The 18,698-nt window shown below is 43.0% G+C and overlaps 1 long non-coding RNA gene across 1 annotated transcript in view; it reads left to right on the top strand.

Annotated features, from left to right (window-relative positions):
• Nucleotides 1-18,698, top strand: part of LOC124548590 — a 533,556-nt gene that overhangs the window by 342,931 nt on the left and 171,927 nt on the right. The window contains exon 3 of the long non-coding RNA XR_006967708.1: nt 3,525-3,631. This is a non-coding gene — a long non-coding RNA (uncharacterized LOC124548590). The remainder of the gene's footprint in view (nt 1-3,524; nt 3,632-18,698) is intronic.

Genomic DNA, 18,698 nt, shown 5'->3' with positions numbered 1-18,698 from the left:
CCGTATTTCGACAGCATAGCTTGTCGTCACCTCCACGTGACACCTGTAGAAGGCTGGATACCCGAGAGAAATACAAACAGTTGAGCCACTGGAAATGTTTCTCTACGCTTTTTTCGTTAACCAAACGAAAGATCTATTGCCTCATTGTAAGTAGAGAAGCAGGTCTTTTGCATCAGTGCTGCCTCTTGCGTCAATTTAATTACTCGAGTCCTTATTATCCTTGTAGTGTTCGAGGTAATGAATCTTTGAGAGTGCTGGCGGTCACTGGTACAGTGTATCTACATTTTAAAAAAGTAGGAGCTTAAAAAATAGAGCTTAAAAATACAGACAGAAGTCCTCTCTTTCTGTAACGTGGCAGAATGTTTCGAATCTTTGCTCCTTGCAGCGAAGTAGGCTAAGCTATCTTAGAGTGTGTCTTGCCATGAAGCCGGGAAGGAGAGGAGCTCTTTTCTTGTTCCCACATCCGCGCAGCTGACGCTGAGAAATGGGGCAGTGAACTGGCCTAGGATGCGGTCGATTGATCACACACACTCCTTATGAATCTACAGAAATAGTATAAAATTTTATTCAATCTTTCTCGTACTCCATATACAGACTTGTACTGGTAATACAGCTGTGCGATAGAAAACCCAGTTCATTATCATCAGTACTTCCGGGCATACAAAATCCGACGTAGTACACAAAATAACTCCTTTGGTATTACAAAATAACTCCTTTGGTACGAAATCGAAAACAGAAACACACGGAGCTATACCTGCACAAACTATCAAACCACCACCCGAGCCAGAAAAGAGGCATGATAAATACGCTCGTAAAGCGAGCAGGACGAATATGTGAGCCGCAGCACCTCAGACGCGAAAAGCAAAACCTGGAAAGTGTTCTGAGGAGCAATGGGTACTCTACAAGTTATATTAGAAGTGTACCAGAGCCAAACACTCGGCGAAGTAAGGACTCAGAAAAAGAAATGTCGGGTACTGCCATTCTGCCATACATTCCCAGAGTGACGGACAGAATCGGCCGTATATTGCGCAAACACGGCGTAAATACGATTTTCAAACCGACAAGGACGATCAAAGAATGCCTTAGATCGGCAAAGGAGAAAACGGACCCACTTGCAATGTCAGAGATATACCATATACCATGCACATGCAAGTTTATGTCGGAATGACTGGACGATCAATCAACACTAGGATCAAAGAACATAAGCGACATTGCAGGTTGTGGCAGGTGGAGAAATCGGCCGTGGCAGAGCACGCATTGTGTGAGACCGACCACGTAATAAAATTCGCCGACACGGAAGTTCTGGCTATAGAGAAGCACTATCACACGCGCTTGTTCAGAGAAGCTGTAGAAATACAAAAACACGCCAACAGTTTCAACAAGAAAGAAGAAAGCCTTCAGGTAAACGGATCCTGGCTTCCCGTACTGCAGCGAACGACCGTCGCAGGTAGCAAGAGGAGAACTGCACCGGAAATGACCGAGGAGAAGCCCTCGGACGTTGGTGCGCCAGGTACATACGGTCTGCGGCCGCAAGCTCGGCTCCAGTTCACCACCGGCAATGGAGGGTGAAGCTTTGACAATGCCAGCCAATCGTGCTGGCGAAACGTCAGTAAAATCATTAGATGTACGTCGGCCGTAGAAACCGAGACAGAAGCCAATAGGCAGTTTATCAGTTCAATTTTGTTACTTGAATGAGAATGTATTGAGGGCATACGTAACGCCTGTATGTTTCATTTTATGGAAGTCTGTGTAAAATACAAGCGTTGGAAAATTCTTGCCCAATGATGAGTCATGTGACGTATATCCAGTGTGCTCACTTTTGTATATATCCATCTACACTGAATGAACATCTGTCCGTGCCATGAATGCGTATGTTGAGAAATCGTCTTGCATACTAATCAATCGACGTTTCAGTGTGTAACGTAACTGTGTCGCTGCGTGAGAGACCCTCAGGAGAAAAAAATGGCTCTGAGCACTATGGGAATTAACTTCTGGGATCATCAGTCCTCTAGAACTTCGAACTACTTAAACCTAACTAACCTAAGGACATCACAAACATGCATGCCCGAGGCAGGATTCGGACCTGCGACCGTAGCGGTCGCGCGGTTAGAGACTGTAGCGCCTAGAACCGCTCGGCCACTTCGACCGTCCCCCCCCCCCCCCCCCCCCCCACCCAGGAAACTAAAAGCACAAATTCGAAGAGATTATCCACACATCTACATCTGTATCTACATGGACATTCTGCAAATCACATTTAAGTGCCTGTCAGAGGATTCATCGAACCACCTTCTCAATTCTCTATTATTCCAATCTCGTATAGCGCGCGGGAAGAATGAACACCTATATGTTTCCGTACGAGCTCTGATTTCCCTTATTTTATCTTGGTGATCGTTCCTCCCAATGTAAGTCAGTGTCAACAAAATATTTTCGCATTCGGAGGAGAAAGTTGGTGATTGGAATTTCGTGAGAAGATTCCGTCGCAGCGAAAAACGCCTTTCTTTTAATGATGTCCATCCCAAGGCCTCTATCATTTCTGTGACGCTCTCTCCCATAATTCGCGATAATACAAAACGTGCTTCCTTTCTTTCAACTTTTCCGATGTACTCAATCAGTCCTATCTAGTAAGGATCCCACAACGTGCTACAGTATTCTAAAAGAGCACGGACAAGCGTAGTGTAGGCAGTCTCCTTAGTAGGTCTGTTACATTTTCTAAGTGTCCTTCCAATAAAACGCAGTCTTTGGTTAGCCTTCCCCACATTTTCTGTGTGTTCCTTCCAATTTAAAATGTTCGTGATTGTTATACCTAGGTATACAGCACCCGCTCCTTCAGCATGACAAACGCTGCGACATCTGCAACATCCGGACGCCTTGGGTTCACGCTCATTGATTATCCTCCATACGCCCTCAGTTTGGGCCCATCCGATTTAAAGAACACCTTCGAGGACCTCACTTGGATGGTGATGATGCGGTGATAGTAAAAGTGAGGTTGTGGCACCGTATAGAAGTTAAAAATTCTTCAGTGACGGTATCAACCACCTAGTCCCTCATTGGGACAAATATATTCCTCGCCAGGATGACTATGATGAGAAATAAATATTTAAACACGAAGAATGAAGATGCAGAATTTTAACAAAATTTGTTTTATTTTAAAAGCTTTAAGAGTTTTCTCATAAAACGTTCGGATGATTTACATTTCAGCACTCCCACGTAAAAAGAACTACAGTCGTATGGCACAGCAATTTTCCTGTTCTATTACCCGGACTTTCTTCGCTCTGCTTAATAACTGTATGCTGAATGCTATATTTTTCCAGGACAGCAGTTATCGCAGCCTATATCAGTATTTTGTATGTACTTTCATCTCTTGTCTCATATGCCTGTATTTCTATTGCGTATTGTGGATTATGCTGTATTTGTGCCGTACCAGCAACCGTATGCGACGAAGTTGAGAGGTATTATTTGAGTGCCGAACATATTCTGACACATAAGCAAACGCGCTGCAATACTGAAATGTCTTCTTTTTCCAGATGCAGTCGATAAGGTTTCTGCGGGTTCCTGAAGGAAGATCTGCCGGGCGAATCTAAACTCGTAGAGACTGAGTAAGCGGCGAAGAGAAATTGGATTTCCATATCAAGTAAGTCAGCCCAAATCAATACAGAGTGCCTTAGCAACACACAGGACACGACCTTCCCCCTGACTTCTAGGAAAACAAAAATTCTACAACTTTTGTACCTGCAGCATTCATCTCGAAGCTGGACGCACACGCAAAAAGACTATGGATGATATCGTAGTGAATCATGCAACATTTATGTGAGTGTAATGCCTCACGCACACTGTCGTTTCTCCACGCATTGGCCAACTGGAACAATCCAAGTAGCAAATAAACTGTTTTGGCGGTTTATAGCCAACTCTACACGACAAAAAGTAAATGTTCCGATATTTTCACGTTGAAAAATTTTGCGCACGGATACAGCGTAAAACACAGTAAAATATGAGGATTGTAACCTCCCCCTCACTTATCGACCTTAATGACAGTGAAAAATTAAACCGCGTGTACCTAATGAAATTTGGGAAAAGCAATCGTCACCGAACTTAATTTGTCGGTAAAGAGGGAGGAAAGGGTTACATCTAAATGAAAGGAAAATTGCAAATGAAACTGGTGGAAATTAATTTTGAAAAGGGGTAAAGTTAATAAAGAAAGTAAATGTGCGGCCGTTACGTTAACAATTAACTTGCGGTAATTAGATATTTGAGATTTGGGGAAAATTACGGTCGCCAGTCCTATGGACAATTACTATAGTAACTGAAAAAGAAAGGTTATTACATATATAATTAGCACTAGAAGCGTGGTAACTGAAGGTTGACACGTGTAGTGTGAAAACTGAAAGACACATATGATTAGCACTAGAAGCGTGGCAACTGAAGGTTGACATGTGTAGTGTGAAAACTGAAAGTTTGTCAGAAGTAATAACTTTCGCTACACTCTGACTTAATTTAGCAAAAGAATTAATAAAACCGGAAAATCGAAAGTTAATTTAGTGACTGAAGTTAATAGTGAGCTTTCTTTCTGAAGCACATCGAAATTCAGTAAAATACGGTTAGTCTTGGACTACCTCAACAATCATTTCAAAAGCTACTTGAATCTACGCAATTTAGAAATAAGAGATTTAACTTTGAACTTGAATTAAATGATTCTGAACAATTAACAATAGTAAAATTTAGTACGTACCAAGCTGAGCTGCAGTCACAGGTAAGCTAAAATACGGTAACAAAACTCGCACTCTTAATTTGCGCTAGTGTAATCTAAATATTGTAGCCAGCTATGAATACCTTAACTGAACTTTGAAATTAAAGCAGTGAAATCGAATGATGCTGGCGTTTGAATTTCAACGACACTCGGGTTCATTCCGAAAAAGGAAGGGACCCTGCTTGGTAATGCAATTGGGACAATGAGCAACAAACGCTCATGCTAAGTTGCTGTAATTTTGTGATGCAACAATTTTGAGAGTTTGAAAAGCTGAGGTCTGCCATACAGTTCTAAAACTTTACGTGCTTCCAGTCTTCCTTGTTGGTTGATTGAAGGTTTGAAGCTCTCGATCGAGGAGGTGGCGACAGTCACTCATTGTCGGCCGTCGCTGTTGCAGAAGCTGGATGTTGGCGCGCCTTCTTCTCGACACGGTCACCAGACGAAACAGGCTCTTGATGTGCGCCAGCTAATGCTTCCCGTCCGCGACACCATGTCAGAAACTATCATCGCAAGTCGAGCGCAATTACATGCTGCCAAATCCCGAAAGCGCGGCAACTCGCGGGAGGGTCACACAACACACCTGCTCCACTCGCTACTCCAGCCAGACTCTCCCTCTGCCCGCGCTCCACGCGACAGAGTTAACACTACCAAGGATCCTCAACACTTTGGTTCTCCACACGACCTATCGATGTATTCGTTCGATAGCATAGTTTTCCCTAGGCCAGACCCAGCGTATAAATACAAATAATATTCACAAAACAAACCAACATAAATGCATAAATATATATATACAAACAGTAGAACAATTACAATATATAAAGAGACAGAAATGTCATATCTTGAGGTAACAAAACACGGAAAAAAAATTATAGTACAATAGATTGAAATAGGAGGATATGCATTTCCGGCGTTACAGGGTCACAGACATATTCCATTCGCTATTATATACAGTTACTTGCATGAGAAACAGAAGTTGCGAAACTGAGTCAAGTAATAACTGTAAACAGTTTTTAATATTTCCTGAAGGGCACAAGTAGCAGGGCATAACCTTCTCCCCGCGAGTTCGCCAACGGCTTCAGATTGCTTGAATTCTCGTGGATAATAATTCGTTTGTGAATCTTCGCAGCCACTTGAAAGTCTCTTATGTAGCTCTTCATCACAACGGATTTTTTTTTTTTTTTGCCGCCAATTGATTCTTGCAGTGGTTAGAATAAATGGAAAGCACTCTGACAATAACTGCAGACGTCAGGCCGTGTCGTTTCGCGTAGATTGCAAGACGAAGATAATTTCTAGGAGGTTTGAATTTGATGCTCAACTGATAGTGTTCTCCGCGGCACATAGTGCTCTTCGATAGCACATTTGTTATGCCAAAAGGAGGTCAACATAATAGTCACTGCAGAGGTCAGAGTTCGGCACTTCCGTGCTTTGTCTGATGATGAATAACGTCTTTCCTTACACTTTCCTTTCATTTCACGTCAATGGTAGTGTATCCAAGTTTTATGCAAGTAAGACACTGTCATCGCACCGTATAGTCGTTCTCGTAGTTTCCGTAGACTATTAAGTTTCTGGGCACCTTCCCTGCAAACATTTTGTGAAACTTGGGTATTTGTGTGCACTACATGCTGTTTTAGTCCATTATTGATGTTTACAATTACTATATTGTCATTCATTGCAGGTCGCTGGTTTTCTGGTTTTCCATAATGATGATTTTAACAGCTGTGTTATAATCTGGAGTGACGTGAAGTGCCTGGTACGAATGAAGAGCATTTCTGTCTCCTATCGCCTGCTTGTTGCCGTAATAAAGCTGTATTACCATACTTGACTTTCATTGACACCGATGTGGATATTGCACAAGGATCATGGGAGAAAGGCAGACAGACTAGGGCGCATACAGAGGCAAATAGACAGCCATTTTTTCGTCGCCTAATAGATGAATGTAATAGGAAAGAAAAGCAACTGTGTTGGTACATTCAACATGGGATGTACAGTAGTTTGCGTAGATCTTTAAGATAAATCGTTTTTGCCCATGACTTACAAAATAATAAGATAACGGAATGTTTATTTAGGTAGGTGGACGTAAGAAACGTAACTCCTTGTGTGGAGATATGGTCACAATTTATTTAATTACTTCAGAGAGTTGCAACAACGAGTTATAATTCTTGATGTATGAAACAAATTATTTCATTGCGCAGCTGAGGTTCTTCAACCAACAGTGTACATGTCAATTGTAATCCAGTTTTAATTATGGAGCCAGAAACTTTCAAGTTTTTAGGGGTGCCTACAACATTCTGAAAATAATTGACTGCGTTCAAAAGGTTGTTCTTGTAGCGGAATATTCATTGAAGTGACGAGTTCAAACAAGTGCACTCTTTCCTGAGTCAGTAGGCCTTCCAAGCGACCTGCGGACTAAATGTAAAGTTGCTGGTGTCCGGAGCGGCAAACTTCCTGGATGCTGTGATCGAAGTCCTATACCGTTATAATCTAGGATGTATTCTTGCACTGACGGTTTCGAGAAATAAGAAGTTTCAGAGGGCCATTACGAAGTGTTCTTTTCTGATACAGTACATCACGAATTACATGTCAGCATACGAAAAGTCATAGGTATCAGCCAGGCGAACAGTTAGCGTCACTGACGGGAAAGCTGCATGGGAACGATCTCTAGCGGAAAGTCCGCAGCTCGTGCGGTAGCGTTCTCGCTTCCCGCGCCCGGGTTCCCGGGTTCGATTCCCGGCGGGGTCAGGGATTTTCACTGCCTCGTGATGACTGGGTGTTGTGTGATGTCCTTAGGTTAGTTAGGATTAAGTAGTTCTAAGTTCTAGGGGACTGATGACCATAGATGTTAAGTCCCATAGTGCTCAGAGCCATTTGAACCATTTTTGCCATCTAGCGGAAAGTTGCTTTCTGTAAACGGACCGTGGATAATTTCATTCCGTATGCCTTATAAAGTGTTCTCAGGTGAAGTTGGGTTCAGTACGTGCAGTGCACATTACTGGACCACAGATGGGTACATCATGACAATCGGCGTAGGAAGTGGCCCCATAACGTTTGGTGTTGAACCTTCGGAGATGAAATCATCGATCTACACTACTTATCAGGTACACTGACAATTGAGATGTATGAGCTTTTATTGTGTACAAATTAGGTGTTCTCCTTGAAATTTTTTTTCGTGTGACGTTATGCAAGAACTGATCAGGTTATTGCTTGAAAGATGGTTAAGATACCTTGGTAATCAGGAATGGCCCTACTGTCGACGATTTGACGCCAGTAGATTTTTTTGTGGGAATAGCTGAAGAATCAGTATTCATGATACCCAACTCACAATCCCAGATTGATTTGAAACAAGTCATCGGGGAAGCTTGCCGCTGTGTGACACCAGCAACTTTACATCTAGTCTGTAGGTCGTACTGAAAGCGTATGGATTTGTTTACTCCGGAAAATGAGCATGCGTTTCAAAATCTCACTTAAATGAACTTACCGCTCATCGTAAACATTCTACTGAACACGTCCAGCAACGTATGAACAGCGTTCTCTATCCACCCCCAAGACTTTGAACGTTTCCAGCTCCCTAATTAAAAATGATAAAGTAGGATTTGTGTGCAGACGTATTAAATAAATCAGCAACACCATAGGAAAAGATAATCTTACAATTAAAATATTATAACTCGTTGTTACAACTCTCTGGAAAATAAATTGTTCTATGTTCCTAAGTCCACAGAAAGACTTACGATTCTTACCATTACAGTACTAAATAAATATTTCTTTAACTCATTATTTTTGAATTAAAAAGAGAAACTTTACCTGGAACACTTCTTATGTAGATGTAGGAGGGTCATTAAATAAGTAATACAACAAATACGTTCTTAAAGCAGGTTGGTTTCATTCAGTATTCCAGTACACTACAATATGCCCCACTCTTTTGGCTACAAAACACTACCTTTCATTATAATCTCCATTAAACGCGACGGCCTTACGCCGCCACAATGGTAGGTCGTGTATGCTCACATGCTATACTCTACTGATCGAAGTCGTAGGCAACGTGTCGCTGCATCAACCTTCCCGTCATCCTCGTACCGATTACAGAGGAGTGCTACCTTCACTGAGTCAAAAACGGAGTGTAACCTTCATTCAGCAAAATATATGGAAGTTGGAAGGTAAGGATTCTCTTCTCTGCGGTGGTTGAGCAAGAACAATCCAATGAAGTTTTCTGAGCTCTTCTCAGGTGCGAAGAGTTCTGTGAGGCCTTGCGTTGTCATGGAGAGTGAGAAGTTTGTTTGCATTTTTGTGACGACGAACACGCTGAGGGCATTTCATAAATTTCCTAAGGGTAGCTTAATACACTTCATAGGTGATCGTTGCACCATGAGGGAGAACATCAAACAAAATAAACCCTTTAGAGTTCCAGCTGATGGCGTGGCATTGAAATTTTTCTTCGGAGAACAGGTGGTGTGGCACCACTGCATGGATTGCCGTTTGGTTTCCACTTCGATGAGATGTTTTATAGCCTGTGATGATGTTTGACAAAAATTGTCGCGATCATCCTCGTAAAGCGCAAGCAGTTCCACACAGACGATCCTTACTTACTCTTTATGGTCTTCTGCGGCGGCGAGGAACACACCTTCGAATACCCCAAATGGTGGAAGAGTGTGGCAGCATTACCAACAGAGATGTCCAACTTAACAGAGCGCTGTTTGTTTGGGATCGGTCCATCACATCGAATGAGAGTGTCCGCACGTTCCAAAATTGCAGAAGTCACAGCTGTATGCAGCCAAGCAGCACGCGGGAGATCTAGCAGATTTCCGCGACCTTGTGACGATGACTGACGCCACGTCCAACGATTCACCATGCTGTGATCACTGACAGGTCTCCGTAGACATTCTGTAAGCGCCTATGAATATCTGCGATCGTCTGATTTTTCGCCAGAAGGAACTAAATGACAGCTTTCTGCTTTGAACACACGTTCGTTGTAGACGCCATTTTGAAGGCAACGTATCGCGCTACCGCCTGTCAGAAGTTTATGAAATCACACAGCTTGAGTCGGGAACATTTAATGATGTCCCATAATAAATTCCACATTTTTGCAATCGAAATTTCCTGAGAAAAAAATGTATTGCTTTACTTACTGAACATCCCTCGCACAATGATATAAACAGACTGAATGGTTGTTGTGGTGGTCTTCAGTCCTGAGACTAGTTTTATGCAGCTCTCCATGCTACTCTATCCTGTGCAAGATGCTTCATCTCCCAGTACGTACTGCAGTCTACACCCTTCTGAATCTGCTTAGCGTATTCATCTCTAGGTCTCCCTCTACGGTTTTTACGATCCACACCGCCCTCCAATTCTAAATTGGTGATCCCTTGATGCCTCAGAACATGTCCTACCAACCGATCCCTTCATCTAGTCAAGTTGTGCCACAAACTCTTCTTCTCCCCAATTCTATTCAATACCTCCACATTAGTTATATGATATGGCCATCTAATTTTCAGCATTCTTCTGTAGCACAACATTTCGAAAGCTTCTATTCTCTTCTTGTCCAAACTATTTATCGTCCATGTTTCACTTCCATACATGGCTGCACTCCATACAAATACTTTCAGAAACGACTTCCTGACACTTAAATCTATACCCGACGCTTTAGAAACGCTTTCCTTGCCATTGCGAGTGTACATTTTATATCCTCTCTACTTCGACCATCATCAGTTACTTTGCTCCTCAAATAGCAAAACTCCTTTACTACTTTTAGTGTCTCATTTCGTAATCTAACTCCCTCAGCATCACCCGATTTAATTCGACTACATTCCATTATACTCGTTTTGCTTTTGTTGATGTTCAACTTATATCCTCCTTTCAAGACACTGTCCATTCCGTTCAACTGCTCTTCCAAGTCCTTTGCTGTCTCTAACAGAATTACAATGTCATCGGCGAACCTCAAAGTTTTAATTTCTTCTCCATGGATTTTAATACCTACTCCGAATTTTTCTCTTGTTTCCTTTACTGCTTGCTCAATATACAGATTGAATATCGTTGGGGAGAGGCTACAACCCTGTCTGACTCCTTCCCAACCACTGATTCCCTTTCGTGCCCCTTGACTCTTATAAATGCGATCTGGTTTCTGTACAAATTGTAAATAGCCTTTCGCTCCCTGTATTTTACCCCTTACACCTTCAGAATTTGAAAGAGAGTATTCCAGTCAACATTGTCAAAGGCCTTCTCTAAGTCTACAAATGCCAGAAACTTAGGTTTGCCTTTCTTAATCTAACTTCTAAAATAAGTCGTAGGGTCAGTATTGCCTCACGTGTTCCAATATATCTACGGAATCCAAACTGATCATCCCCGAGGTCGGCTTCTACCAGTTTTTCCACTCGTCTGTAAAGAATTCGGGTTAGTATTTTGCAGCCGTGATTTATTACACTGATATTTCGGTAATTTTCACATCTGTTCAAACATGGTTCAAATGGTTCTAAGCCCTATGGGACTTAACTTCTGAGGTCATCAGTCCCCTAGAACTTACAACTACTTAAACCTAACAAACCTAAGGACATCACACACATCCATGCCCGAGGCAGGATTCGAACCTGCGACCGTAGTGGTCGAGCGGTTTCAGACTGTTGCGCCTAAAACCGCTCGGCCACTCCGGCCGGCACTTCACATCTGTCAAACTGAATGGTTATATACGTGATATCGCAGGAAGAGACTCTGTGCTTGTCGCAGTTGAAATCGGAGTCCTGCGCAAAATATTAGATAATTGGTTTTACAGTGCCACACGCAGATGGCACAGTTAGATGACGGGAGAGGAAGAGGCGCCTCGCTTCGCAGTGTCGGGCCGGCCCCGAGAACCGCAGTGGCGGCGGTCGACCGCTTCCTGCCTGGCGCGACATCCGCGCCCGACATATTGCACGTCGCCGGCCGCTGCCGCTGTCGCTCGTCCAGTCTGACGTCGGAGCACAGCGCTGCGCCGTGCTGAGTGGCCGCAAGAAACGGGTCGCACCATCCAGGCGCTACACGTGCGGTCCGCCATACTTTTCGCGAAGCGTGTTCCTCATATCCGACACGAGTTGCAATTAATCAGTGGGAAAGGAACCATCAGCTATCCTGTCATAAGCTGCCGGTGAGTAATGGTGTTGCTGTGCATCGCGATAATGGATGCTCCCTTTGTTGCTTATTAGAACAGTTCTGTACCTCAGAATGACATGAATGTAAATGTTCTACTACAGTTTATTTCCTAAACGATGCGGCTTACATCGTGCGAAAGCACTGTCAGGTCTCATCATATGTTAACTTATACTTCCGTCGCTTCTTGTTAGAACGAAATACAACACAGGTTCAACGGTTGACGGGCTACTAACCTTTTTGCCTTTTTCTGTCCGTGCGAAGGGATAGCTTGACTTACTTAGTCTAGCAGACATACATTTCATAAACAGGCATAGAGCAAATCCCCGCCCCCCTCTGTGTGATTGACAGGACCACTCTTAACTCGGACTTGACGGGGTGTAACGAGCTCACAGCTCTGCCTTTGGCCTTAAAGCGAATTTTTAACGGCACTTTTTTCGGAATTTCCCTTAGAGCATGCTGGATCGAGGCAATGAGTTGTTGTTGGGTGTTTTGTTGTCTTCCGCCATTTTGCCATTAAGCGCCGCCTACCACTCCACCTCTCATTCTATTACACAGGGCCGTGGGCACTCAGGAACGCACTAGAGCTCGTGAAACTTCTTGTGGAGGAAAGTTTCTTATCTGCACTGACTCTCTCAACGCTCTGCAAATGGTTCAAATGGCTCTGAGCACTATGGGACTTCTGAGGTCATCAGTCCCCTAGAACGTAGAACTACTTAAACCTAACTTACCGAAGGACATCACATCCATCCATGCCCGAGGCAAAATTCGAACCTGCGACCGTAGCGGTCGCACGGCTCCAGACTGTAGAGCCTAGAACCGCTCGACCGCCTTGCCAGCCAACGCTCTGAAAGCTATTCAGCACATTTTCCCAGCAGATAGAATAGTTCAGATCGTCCAAGACACTACCCGCTACCTGCATAGGCAGAAGAAAGAGATGACCTTCTGCTGGGTCTCTGGGACAGCTCTCAGAGCAGCGAAAGCAACCTGCCAGGAAAATACCACACTTCAATTTCCCGGTCTCCTCACAGGCTGTATTGTCGTGGGTTACAAAACGGGTGTTGGCTGAGTCTTGGAAGGCAGTGGCTGGAAGTGAGTAACAGCAAGCTGCGGTCGGTAAAACCGACTATTCGTCCGTGGCGCACTTCCTTTCAGACTGGACGAAGGCACGAAGTGGTCCTCAGTCGCCTTCGCATTGGACACTGCTCAGTGATGCATGATTATATCTTGTGATAAGAAGACACTCGCGATACACCATGTTTTAATGTCCTATGTGTTGTATGCTGATAGAAGGGAAGCCTAGGATCTTAAATTTTCAGCAATGACGCGGCAGTTATTTATATTTTGTGTGTTGACAGGACTCTCGCCCAGTTAAATGTATTTTTTAGTGGCTGTGTCATTCTTTTAGTTCCGTGATCAGTCAGCTTTCTCACTGACTTCCACGATTCTATGAGTTCTTTTAAAATGTGGTAACTGTGTGATCTACTGGTACCTGCATGCGTTGTTTTCTGTTATGGTGGCTATCGTATTTCATTTGCTTTTCGTTTTAACCAGAGTACTCCTCATTTACCAGTACCGAGATCTTGTTAAAGGGCGCTTGTGATCAAGGAGATTACCACCCAACAATTTTAAATCCATCCATACATCCATCCATCCATCCATCAATTGGTAGAACATAGTTATAAAAATAAAAGCTCAGTATTTATTTAGTTAATTGTCTTTCGGCTTACATCATCAGACTTTAACTGACTCTCGTTGTCAAAGACGCTCCAATATCTGAAAACAACATTGTAAAGGATGTTACTCATCTAGTCTGCGACAGGAACACGTGTAACTGAAATACAAGGTAAAAAATTGAAGAGTAAATAAATACAGCGTGTACCAGGAGCAATAGTTAGTATTCAGGGATATGGCAGGAACGATAATTCGAAGCTAAATTATCTAGTAAACGTGTTCTGTAAGATGTCTACTTCGAGAGATATAAGCAATTGTTCAGTAGCAGAGACGTTTTTCACAATAGCAAAGATGAACAAGCGCTCCTAGCTACTATGGTATGCATTCTAGAGCCCATGTTTATTAGACTTTTTGCTTAGAATGATTGTTCCTGTCATATCACTGAATGCTGACGATTCCTCTTCGAACATCCTGTTTAAAGGGAGCAAACCAGGATAAATACGTGTTAATACTAAACACTGTCTATATAATAACCGAAATCAAATTAATAATCCCTGTAATGTAGAATTAGTACTTGGCAAGAGTACTGATGAATGACTTGAAGAAGTTTTTACATACGGAGGGCAATAAAAATAATGACGATCATTCCACTTGGAATCTGTGGAAGGTAAATCAGCTTAGTTTTTGTTGTAAGTATTGTCATGTATTATTGTTTTCCTGACATTTTCTCTATCCTGGAGGACCTCCTCACTATGGATCGATTGGAATGAAAGTAAATCTAATCTAATCTACGTAAACAGAGTTGAGAGTTATAACTACATATTATATGAAGTACATAGGCATACAGAACAAAATAAATAAATAGAGGTAAACGGAGTTATTGAAATAATAGACAGGGTAGGACATATTTGGAAAACTGTGCGGATTAAGAATAGTTTAGAAGAGGGAAAGTACTGTGTTCGGTGATCATTTGATATTAAATCAGGACTGTGAACCCGATGTTTCCAAGGCTTCCGCAAACCTGAGTTTTTTGCCGTTCTTTTGTCAAGTGGTGGACACATGTCAGTGGCTGGTACAGGTGGCCCTCACCCTGTACTAGTAGATGCTCAGTAAACGAGGAATCATAATTCTACATATGTGTCACAATCTAGATAACATCTTTTCCAGTCACAATGTACCTTACATTCTGATCATCCGCAGCTACCTTTCCAAACGCGCGATTGCCCTGCCGTCGCACTGGTGCAGACAAATTTTAAAACAAAGTTCAGTAATTGCATGATCAACACACTAGCAATTTCTACGAAATTTATGGATTACGTCTTAGTCACCCTTCGTTAGCCAACAAAGTGGACAATATTCAGTGCATAACATGTCTTGCCTATGAACGATGTGTATATCTATGACTTTTTCATTGTTGCAACTGCTGATACTGCTTTTGGCCGGGAAACAGGTTATGTATCAATAAAACAAAAATTTTGACAGCTGTCAGAGGATGTCTGACGATGGCCTTATAAGCCAAATGCTATTTAGCTAAATACTTTAATCCTGTAGGAAGTAAACAACGTTGTGTTTTCCATTTATAGTTATCGGAGGTTATTTTATCAAACAGAAAATTTAGGCTTCTTACAACGTAAACTGGATGCTTGTAACCAATGGAGATGCGTATTACACATGTCATGTCTGGATAATCGGTCCGCTGTTTCACGTAGAGTTCATGTAGAAGGTGGTGGTGGTGGTTAGTGTTTAACGTCCCGTCGACAACGAGGTCATTAGAGGCGGAGCGCAAGCTCGGCTTAGGGAAGGATTGGGAAGGAAATCAGCCGTGCCCTTTCAAAGGAACCATCCCGGCATTTGCCTGAAACGATTTAGGGAAATCACGGAAAACCTAAATCAGGATGGCCGGAGACGGGATTGAACCGTCGTCCTCCCGAATGCGAGCCCAGAGTGCTAACCACTGCGCCACCTCGCTCGGTCCTCATGTAGAAGGATTAGATCTTGACCACTCTGTGAAGCCTGCTTGACCGGCTCCATTGAAAATTCACTTTCAAATGATGACATACGATTCGAGGAAAAAAAAACAGTGAGATGACGCAGTGCTGAACCCTTCAGTTGTCAGTTGGCGCCAGCTTTGCGTTCTGTGTGTGTGCGGCGTGATGCTGTGCTGGAAATTTCTGCTCATTCCCTGACACTGAAAAATGTCCTCAGAAGTGAACTCTCGGTCGTCATTATCGTATCGTCGTCATCATTAGTTTCTCTCGCGGAAGACGAGCACACAAGACGTGAACGACACCTATGGCGGCTCCGAGATGCTGAAAGATCACCATCAACAACAGAGTATCTTCATCTGGAAAATTAATTAGTCCTTATTATCACTGCCCGTATTAAGCATATCTTCAAACTGTTTTATAATACACCACTACACGGTAATTCCGCAAAGAAAGCGAAAGACAACAAATAAAGCTTCTTATGCCGTCTGTGAGCTTCATTAATGTAGTTAATAGTACGAATAAATACTTCGTGAGGAGCTGTAGCTTAACTTCTATTTCAAATATTTGGGTCCTTGGCACTATTTGACACCGGTTACATGTACGAGGACGTTTGTAAATAGCGCGGACAAGTTCCCCATGGATAGATACATCGTAAGACATTAAAAACTTAGTAATATTTACATTCTGGAGAAGGGACCATCGTTCGACGATGTAAATCTAGGTTTCCTTCAATTTCCATTGAAAACAAAAAACTTTCAGGCTTTCTCATCTTTAACAAAGTCAGTGTGTCTGCATCATAGATTGTATGGGCAGTGGAATGGGTATAAAACGAAACGCCGCTAAAGGTCGTGCCGTATTGGAATACGAGGGTGTAGCAATAATACACTTGGCGGGAGGCCTACTTAGTTATACAGTTAACTGTCATGCTACAGGTGATGTAATCGTCGGAAAATTTAGAAGTGAAAGTTCCGTTACACCCTGGTAAGTATGAACTGAGATGTTCATGTTAAGGACTTCTTTTACGAGTAAGTTCGTAATTCTACATCTGCTTCACTACAGTGCAAGTCACACTTAAGTGCCTGAGAGAGTATTCGTAGAACCATTTTCAGACCATTTCTCGACTTTTCCACTCTCGAATAGGGCATGGGAAAAATTAACATCTAAGTCGTTCAGCGCAACTTTTGATTTATTTTATTACGACGGCCGTTTCTCCCTAAGTAATTGGAAATCAACAAAGTATTTTCGTACTCGGAACGGAAAGTACGTATTAATTTCTTGAAAAAGATCTCACCACAACGAAAAACGCCTTTTTTTCTAATGACTGCACATCCGTGACACACAAACATCCTTATTCTGCTATAATACCAAACGAGCCACTCCTTTTTGGAGCTTTTGTGATTTCCTGCATCAATCCCATCTAACGAGGACCCTATAACGCGCAGTGGTACTCCAGAAAAGGGTGGATAAGATTAGCGTAGGCAGCCCCTTGAGTAGTTTTGTTGCATCTTTTAAGGACTTTTCCAATAGAACCCAGTCTTTGGTTGGCCTTCCACCTAACATTTTCTATAAGAAGGTTCAGATTTGAGTTGTTCGGAATGGTAACCCACAATTGTTAAATCTAAAAGGTTTAATTTGCGACGTTTACTGTGCATCGAAGTTTAACACATTTTTTGTACTCGTTTGACAGACTTCACATTCTTTAGTGTTTAATCGCAACTGCAACTTTTCGTACCGTACGGGTAGCTTACGTAATCATTTTGAAACTCATTTTGATCTTCTGATGACTTTACTGGACGATAAACGTTAGACTCATCTGCAAACAATGTAAGGGGGACCTCAGAATGTTTTCTAAATCCTTAGGCCTATATGGATTAGGGACAGCAGTCGCCCATAATACTTCTAAGATGGTACTCGCTGCAGGTTCCACCTTGAGCAAACGCAAAACTGTTTCTTATAAAGCCATTACCTCAGAACAATCGCGCACATTTTTTGTACAAAAGATTACCAAGTCTCTACCAGATCATAGGAGAAAGGAAACTGGCTGGCAGAGCAGAAAAAGTTAGCGAATTTATAGCGGCCAGGTCACGGCTAAAGCAGAAAACTACCGAGAGATTACTCGCGCGGGGGCGGCTTAATAAGAGAGCGCGGCCGACGGAATTCATCAGGGCTGCTGGGCGAGGCCTGGTGTGGTGGCTGTTCCCGCCCCGCCCCCCCCCCCCCCCCCCCCGCCCCCTGCCACCCACTTGCCGGCGCCGACGGGGATGGATGGCCGCCGCACTCGCCGCCAAGAACTTCGATCAGTGCCAAGCTGGCGCCGAATTGAGTGTCCGACTCCCATGTCGATCGCCGTAGCTCTTCTATGAAGACACCCTGCCACAGTACTATAGCTCCCCTCAATTATGGACGAAATATTATTTATGTAACGATTTTAGGAGTGGTAGTAGTGGTACCGAGAGGTGCACGTATCAGTATGATCATAATTTCCTAAAACATTCGTAAACACAGTTCTCTTTCACGAGGTGTGACTACCAGATTAGCTGTGTACTTCATCATTAATTAAGAAACCAAGAAGCCACAATCGTATCACAGTATCAAAGAACTCTCTTAATAGTTGGCACGGAAATTTAAAAAACTTTCTAACAATTAACACAATAGTTTTGTACCAATGAATTTTATTAAAATGTTAATAACCTTTAGCCAGAACTGTGCCTGTCGAATACTGATTAAACGCGGTCGGACAAGGAATAAACTCAGTAAGTAATATCCCTTAGCAACTGAGAGAGCAGATGATAATCCTTTGAACAACAGATAAAGCGTTCTTAAACTATACACTCAATTATGCCTCACCAGTTGGATTACACAGTGCCCTACCTTCACTTGCTCGGCGGCGCGGGGTAGCTGCGCTTTCTAGGGCGCCTTGCCACCTCCCGTTGCAGGTTCGAGTCCTCCGTCAGGAAAGGGTGAGTGCGTCGTTTTTAGAGTTGTTGTTGCTGTGGTCTTCAGTCCTGAGACAGGTTTGATGCAGCTCTCCATGCTACTCTATCCTGTGCAAGCTTCTTCATCGCCCAGGACCTACTGCAGCCTACATCCTTCTGAATCTGCTTAGTGTATTCATCTCTTGGTCTCCCGCTACGATTTTTACCCTCCACGCTGCCCTCCAGTACTAAATTCGTGATCCCTTGATG

Source organism: Schistocerca americana, chromosome 1, assembly GCF_021461395.2.
Source record: "Schistocerca americana isolate TAMUIC-IGC-003095 chromosome 1, iqSchAmer2.1, whole genome shotgun sequence".
NCBI lineage: Eukaryota > Metazoa > Arthropoda > Insecta > Orthoptera > Acrididae > Schistocerca > Schistocerca americana.
The sequence above is the reverse complement of the archived record's forward strand: the minus strand, read 5'-3'. Positions and strand labels throughout refer to the sequence as shown.